Below are 7,893 nucleotides of genomic sequence, written 5' to 3' on the forward strand. Positions count from 1 at the left end.
CCTCTTTCACTTGAAGACTTGTAAAAAAAAAAATCGGGAAACAAAAAAAAAAGGATACAGGCACTTTAAAATAGAACAACGGAAAGACAGAAGCGCACTGCAGAGACAAAGCAATGTAAACAGAACAACTGTATAGAAAAAGCAAAGTAATCAGAATTTCCAAACACAGAGGAAGGAGAGAGCAAGCTTGTAGGACTGATAAATGTGCACTATAAGTAAAACGGTGTCTGAGTCAGAAATGTGATATTTCAAGTGATATCTAATACGGCAGGCAAGGATGCTACCAAAATGTTGATAATAAGTACAAAGTAAAATTTTTTTTTTCCTCTAAAGATAAGTTTCTCTAAAGATAAAGAGCACTGTAAGGGTCCCTATAGCAATACAGTGACAGAAATGGAAGAGAAAGAAATGGTGACACAATAATCAGTAAAAGTTAGGAGACACTAAAACGCTAAACACCCATGTCTTTGTCATGACACCATTGTCATTCTTTAAATATTACTAATACTGAATGAAAAAAATCAGCATATGTTACAGGAATTGGACTAGCCTGCCCACAAAACAGACTATGTTTTGTAAGTCATTTAACTAATCACTTCACCTACAGTAATCTTTCAGTTGTTTCCATCAAGTTTTGGGAAGTTTTCATTGATAGAAATCTAATGAGAATAAATTTACAACTAAAAAAATGGAAATATGTGCCAGAACTTCTGAGCTTTGGGAAAAAATGTTTGGAGATCTTGTATGATATTGCCCACTTGACTACAATAATCAGTTCAAACAGAAATATCAGCTGTAGATTTTAATGGGTAAAATTTAAAACAGATAAAAAGGAACATTTTAGTAAATTATTTCCCTGGATGTGTTCAAGGGCAGGTTGGATGGGGCCCTGGGCAGCCTGGTTTAGTATTAAATGGGGAGGTTGGTGGCCCTGCCTGTGGCAGGGGGGTTGGAGATTCGTGATCCTGGAGGTCCCTTCCAACCCTTGCCATTCTGTGATTTCAACTTCATGATTTTTTCCCCTTAAGCAATTTGATCACATAAGTGCTCTAAAAGATTATGCTAAAAAGAATCTGATAGCACTCCTTATCTAATGCTTTTCTAACAGAAAAACATTTTTTCTTAGTTTAAAAGTGTGCATATATATTGTTCAGTGTATAATACATTTGCCAGTAAAGGAAATTCAATTTGTCTTTTGCCATTTTTTTTTAATGTTAACAGGAAGTCTACAGTCCAAAGACAGTTCTCTCTTACTCCTGTGGAATCCCATTGCCTCTAATATATGTAAGTTGTCTTTGGTAGAGAAACTGAAGAATATATCCCTACTGTTGGAAGAAATTAAGAAACCTATTAAGCATACTTAGCCCAAAAGACCCAGCATGTGAGTTGGTACTGGATTTGAGAAAATTAATTAAATGAAAGAAAACATATATATTCAAAGGAGTATCAAACACAATTGTAACTACACACACACATACACACAGTTAAAGCAAGATCGTACCACTTCTCAAAAAATATTTGCAGATAAGTACCTATTACCAGATTATTTCTTATACCCAGGAGCAGAGAAACATTCACACATTATTCTCAGTTCTTCAATTTAAGGTAATAAAAAATGTTTGGAAAGGATCAGAAAAATACCACCTAATGGTCAAACTTCAATGCTAAGTTTTGTGCTTTTGTGTCTTGAACACATCTGCTTCTGTTAGTTATGTACAAGACTCCTACTGCAGGAACTCTAGTGCTGAAAGTGGGCAGGATGTGGTGTGATATGGATATTAGCAGTGAAGCTAAAATACTTGACATTCAGATAATACAATGAGAAGAATCATATTCACAGGCATTCATAAGGTTTTCTGCTTCAAGGCCACCTTCATTTTTGAAGTAATCTGCCATTTATTTTACATAGCTTGTGAACTCTTTCATTTGTTGACATTCACAACTCCTGAAATTTCAAAGCAAGTTAATATTCTAAGAAAATAATTTTATTATAGATTTCAGTGATCAGTAAGAAGTTATTCTTACCCCCGATATAAAGTAGTGTTTCAAACAACTGATAGGATATATGATTCCATTATACTTATCTACAATGTATCCCCAAATTTCATTATAGCAAGGCCTTTTACTTAAAAAGAGCGATTAAGCAAATTGCTATCATTTTCCTAAAATTTCCCTAGAACTGTTTGGATCATACTCTTCATTATACAATAAAAATTCGATCTTCTTTTCTTCCCTAGACATGGATACTTTGTTTAAAATAATGAAAACTACCTGCAACTATCTGACAAACTGAAGACAATCTGATTAAGGCTGCCTGTCTCTAGCTTGCTTTCTTGTGTCTAAACATTTCAGCAAATATTCAAGATCACACAAATTAGGCTCAAGAGAGTAAACCAACAAGGTGTCAGTCTTGACAGCAATCATCCTGTTATTGTTTCACATTAATTCTCAGAGTCATTTTTAGCACAATCTTCTTCCTTTGTACTTAATAACACATGGGTCAAGCTTGAAAAACATAATGGAAAAAGTAGGTGCATTTCAAGAATACAGTACTCATAAGCCAATACAGTTCAAGCATTAGACATCATAACTATGAAATAAGCATTTCTGAAATAAATGCAACTGAATAGATTTTCAACAGTGACAGAAAAACACCAATCCATTTTCAAATACTGTAGGATGAATGACCACAACTCTTTCAAAGGGGGGATGGAGCAGTCAGCTCAACCCACAGTAAGTGAATTCACTGAGAGTCTTTTAAACACGTACCTCAGATAAGGAGCAGAGAAGAAATCCATTTTAGAAAAGACGCTGAAAGAGCTTGATGTCCACCTGGCCAATTTCTTGTGCTGTTTGAAAAAGCAAGACGGTTCAGATTATGAACCGAGTTGTACCTGTAGCATTACAACCAGGTTTGATCTGTATGTAGCTAAAAGAAGGGTTTCTGGTAAAGTATGTGATCAGAAAAACTGAAGAAAGGGTGAGATACAGAAAAAGAGAGGAGGTGATCTTTTCTACCTACAGTAAACCCCCAACCACTTAGGTAAAGCATTTAGTGTTTAAAGCAAGCTTCTCCATGGGAATGTTGCTCCTGCAACTATAGCATTGACTTGCTTCAGTTCTTAGTATGTTTTCCATATGAAGGAACAATATGACCACTGTTACTTCTAAATAGCTCTTGAATAACAATAATACAAAAAGAAGAAAGAAACCCACAAAAATCCAAGCTGGCAAAAATCCAAAAATATAATTACAATGAAATGCAACTTGTAGCAGAATATTCTGCTGTCAACAGACTTGACTGCAGCTTTTAAAACATTTTTAAAACCACCAAACTGGATTTTCTCCTTAATTTATGCTTAGCATTAACCACAAAGAAAGAAAAGTCAGGGGGAACACCCCATATGGACAGCTAACATAAATGAACTAAAGTCTAGGATTTAACATCCTGCTGGCTTACCAGATAAAACAGGAATTTCAAATTTATTATCAGAAAGACAAAAATAAAAACCTAAGAGATAGTGGTGATAAAATGCTCTCTAATAAACTTTCCCAGAATCCCAGTTCCAAAAGATTAACAAGTATTCATAAATTACTGCATTTGCACTGGGGGAAAAGCAAACAAAAAAAAAGCCACAGTGCTTCCTGCTGAGGCTCAGTGTGTATTACCTAATACAATCAAATAGCAGACCAAAAAAAAAAAAAAAAAAAAAAAGAGAGAGAGAGAGGAAGAAAGAGAAAGAAAAAGAAAAAGAGAAAGAAAGAGAAAAAAAGAAAGACCTGAAAGGACAGCCCCATCTACCGGCAAAAGATACGAATTGACTCTTACCAGCGGTTTTGTAAAGAAAAATATTTGAGTCTGAAAATCTACAGTTCCGTGTTCCTTTGGTAAGGAACAAAGGGCAAGGTTTGCGCTGAGAAGTAAATATCGTCAACCATTGCTAAACGAGTAAAAATTCTCATCTATTTTCATTTCCTTTCTGGTAATTATTTGCCTCTGAAATGTGAGAGGAAAATAGTTTGGGTATGGTACTCCATTACAAAAGCACCAAAAACCTTTCCAGGTCAGTCCCTGCCACTACTAAAGGCTGCTTATGCTAGCTTGTGTTACACTTCTCCACTGACTACTGTTGGTAGATCCAACATGTTTTGTCAGGGGTTCAAGACAAAGAAAAAAAAAAAAGAAAGAAAAGAAAAAAGAAAAAAAAGAGTTCTTGTGCTGCAGTCATATGATATTTCTATCTACTACTGTATTAGTGACAACATTGCCAAAATTGCAGCCTGATACATAGTTGCTGTGTCAGATCTATACATCAAAATGTTCTCAGATAACAGCTGAGCAGCCAAATCTGGAACCTAGACAACAAATGCTGTTTTTTTAAATTCAGACTGCTAAGTAAAAGAAAGTGCTAATACAATAAAGTGGAGCTGCACTGGATATGCCTCAGTTTCGAGCTAAATCAGATAGCATTTCTAGTTTTGCTTTCTTGACAAAAAAGAAAGAAAGACAGAAAGAAGAAAAACAGAAAAGAAAGAGGGAAGTGGGATGGAATTGGGATGGCCATTAGCAAACACTTGAAATGCAGTTTCACTCATGTTGGGAAAAGATGAGCACAGCCTAGTAGGAAACTGGGCAGTCACTGGGAAGGTGAGAAGTGCACAGAAGAAGGGCCAAAAATAATGCTGCATTCTTTTCATTACATAATACATTTTTTGAAAGCAAAGATATAAAAAATAAACCAAATTAGTATTTTAATACAAGGCTGTCATCTGTGATATAACAGGCACTTTACTTGTTAACTTTAAATTCAGTCTCACTCTAGTTATAGTGAATTTAATCCCCTACATGCAATTTTAATATTTTTCTGATCTGCCTTGGTTTTTGTTGTTGTTGTTTTCACATATTCGAACACCATGAGATTTTGATTTCCTACATTTTGCTTGAATCTAAATTATGCAGATTTTTCCAACTCTAATTGGTGGCCTGAAATCACTGGCCCTTAACAACAAGCACTTGGATTCTTGCAGCATAATACCTCATCTGCAAGAATTTATCAACAGAGATGCTGTTCCAAAAAGAACACCAAAGGTTGATTAAATTTTAATCAAAATTAAATTTTAAAATATTTTCTGTACCTGTCTTACAGTGATTAAAAGAAAGCAACTTTATGACACTAAATAAATAGTTAAAACACATACATACAAGAACTAATATTCAAATACTGAGGAAAAAAAAGTATATAACCTACATCTTCAACAGCAGGTTTGGCAGAAAGATTGTTGGTTTTGAAAAAGTTAACATAAATAGAAAAAAAAAAAAGTGGGGGATTGACTTTGGGAGTATTTTCTACACCTTTTTCTTTTTCCTTTTTCCCCTAAACTTTAGATGTGCTGTGAAAAGTATGCACAGGACAAGACCAAGCTATAAGCAACCATTCAAACTCTCTCCTTAAAATGTGCTTAAGCACTGATCTAGAAAGAACTGACATGTTTTCCAGTACTGCTGCCATGATCACCAGTTCTGAATTCAGCTTTTATGCAGTCATCACTGATAGGCTGCTGAAGAACACAGGCACTTCCCCAATACCCAAACACAGTGTAATTCTATGACGTTAAAGTAGAAAGAACTATAATCTTATTATTCTCAGCTGTTATCTTGAATTGTATAATGCTTAGGTGTAACTTTAAAAGCTGATTTATTTATAATCTGAAGAAATATTTTAAATTAACTTTCATTAGCTTAGGTGTTCAACCAGGAAAGCAACAATGCAAAAGAACCCATTCTATATACACAATTCATAAAGGGCTAAGAGCAATATTTTCTTTCTTAAATGAGAATGTCTAAAGAAAATTTAATTATCAATGCATTCAGAAATCTCCCTTGATTCTTCACATTATCTTTCTAGTTGTCCTAGGAATGAATTCTGCAAACTGCAGTGGGTAATGGAGTAATTCATCTAAACCTATAATGAATAAGCCATCCAAGATCCTTCATGGACAAGCAGGTGTTAAAGTCTCTTAAGTGTTTGCAGAAGGATCAGAACATATCTGCCAGCTGGTATCCTCAGAATAGATAAACATAGTCCATTTCTACAGCAACTGATTTTTGTCACATATGGAACATTTTTCCCTACTAAGTGTAAATAAAAGTTGGCACTTTGGGATAGTGAAATATTGGTATTTGTGAGAGCTCTATCTTACATGGAAAACTTATATGTTGTATTATTATAGACTCAGATTTAGATGTTATTATATGATAAACACAGTTCTTAGCAGTCTTCCTTTTTCAACTCAGCACCAAGAGCATATATTTGTCATCACTATATATATGTATGTATTAACTGCTCAGTGAAAGTGGGTAGATACAATCTGAGATATAAATATATTAAATATATTTATGGAAACTAAAGTCTAATGGGCACATCTATATTTTGCTTACATTGGACCATAAAAACTGGTATTTCCATTGTGTATGTTACACACATTCTTCTAAAATAATCCAATTCACACATTTCCATATAGTTTCCTCAGTTCTAGTGACATTTCCAGGGCTGTAAAGAGAGCACAGACAGTCCCTTGTAGATAAAAAAACCAAACAGTACGCCAATAAAAGTGGTGAGAAAAGTTTGCCAGAAATTAAATTGTGTATATTGTGATGTGAAGCAATATACTGAATATTAAAAGCAAGATACTGATGTAGCCATGGATTGGACAATTCTATTAAACCACAGGAAAATACCAGGAGGTATTGGTATATGCTTCATATTCTGCATATAAGTGCATTCATAATGTACTTTACAAATCAGATTCAATTTCTCTGCCCTGAAGTGACTTAGAAAAAAATAGTAATGTATAAATCACAGAATGGCTTAGGTTGGAAAGGACCTTAAAGATCACCTTGTTCCATCCCCCCTGCTGTGGGCAGGGTAGCCAACCACTAAAGCAGGCACTAGATCAGGCTGCCCAGGGCCCCTTACAACCCAGCCTTGAGCACCTCCAGGGCTGGGACATACACAGATTCTCTATGCCAATGCCTCACCACCCTCTGAGTAAATAATTTCTTCCCAATTCTAACCTAAATCTTTTATCTTTTCATTTAAAGCCATTTCCCCTAGTCCTATCAGTATTAGACCACGTAAAAAGTCAGTCCCCCTTCTGCTTATAAGTTCCCTTCAAATATAATAATATGTAAATATACATAGGAAACACTGTTTTCTAACACTTTGTTTCCCAGTTCCAACTATTGCAGTTTTCTGTGCTGAGAGGTACTTTGCTTTTTCTGCTATGAACCACAGTGCAGAAAATAAAGGTAATGTTTCCAGAAAACCACCATACACTTAAAAAGAACAAGGTTGGTTTTTTTGTTTTGTTTTGTCTTGTTTTTAATTATTGTTGAACAGATAGGCTATTAATACTCTTTAAGCCAGGAAGGAAATACTTGAAGTACCCCACTCTTGAAATTGGTCAGAACACAATGTACCTAAATATAATAGCACAACTCTTACAACAATTCAGAATTTCAAAAAACAAAGAATGTGAAGTATATCATTACAATAATGCATAGTGCCAAGCAGTTTTCTTCTAAGCTCCTATACTATAGTATTATTTTGAGAGTTTGCTTGCAAAACATACTTTTCTATTTTGAACTATAAAATAATGTCTATAAAATATTATAATGTCATATATTGCATTGCAGGAGAGGTGATTTTAGGATATCAAAAGCATGTCATATATTCTTCAATGTATCCTCACTTATATAGTAGTAAGTAAGGCAACAGCCTAGCATTTCTACTAAATCACAAAATAAATCTACATAACAACTAGGAGACAATGAAGAGAACAAGAGCTTTTAAATGAATTAAATATTTTAAAAAATGAATTACGTTACTTACA

The sequence above is a fragment of the Phasianus colchicus genome, chromosome 7 (assembly GCF_987193195.1).
Source record: "Phasianus colchicus chromosome 7, bPhaCol1.hap1.1, whole genome shotgun sequence".
Taxonomy (NCBI): domain Eukaryota; kingdom Metazoa; phylum Chordata; class Aves; order Galliformes; family Phasianidae; genus Phasianus; species Phasianus colchicus.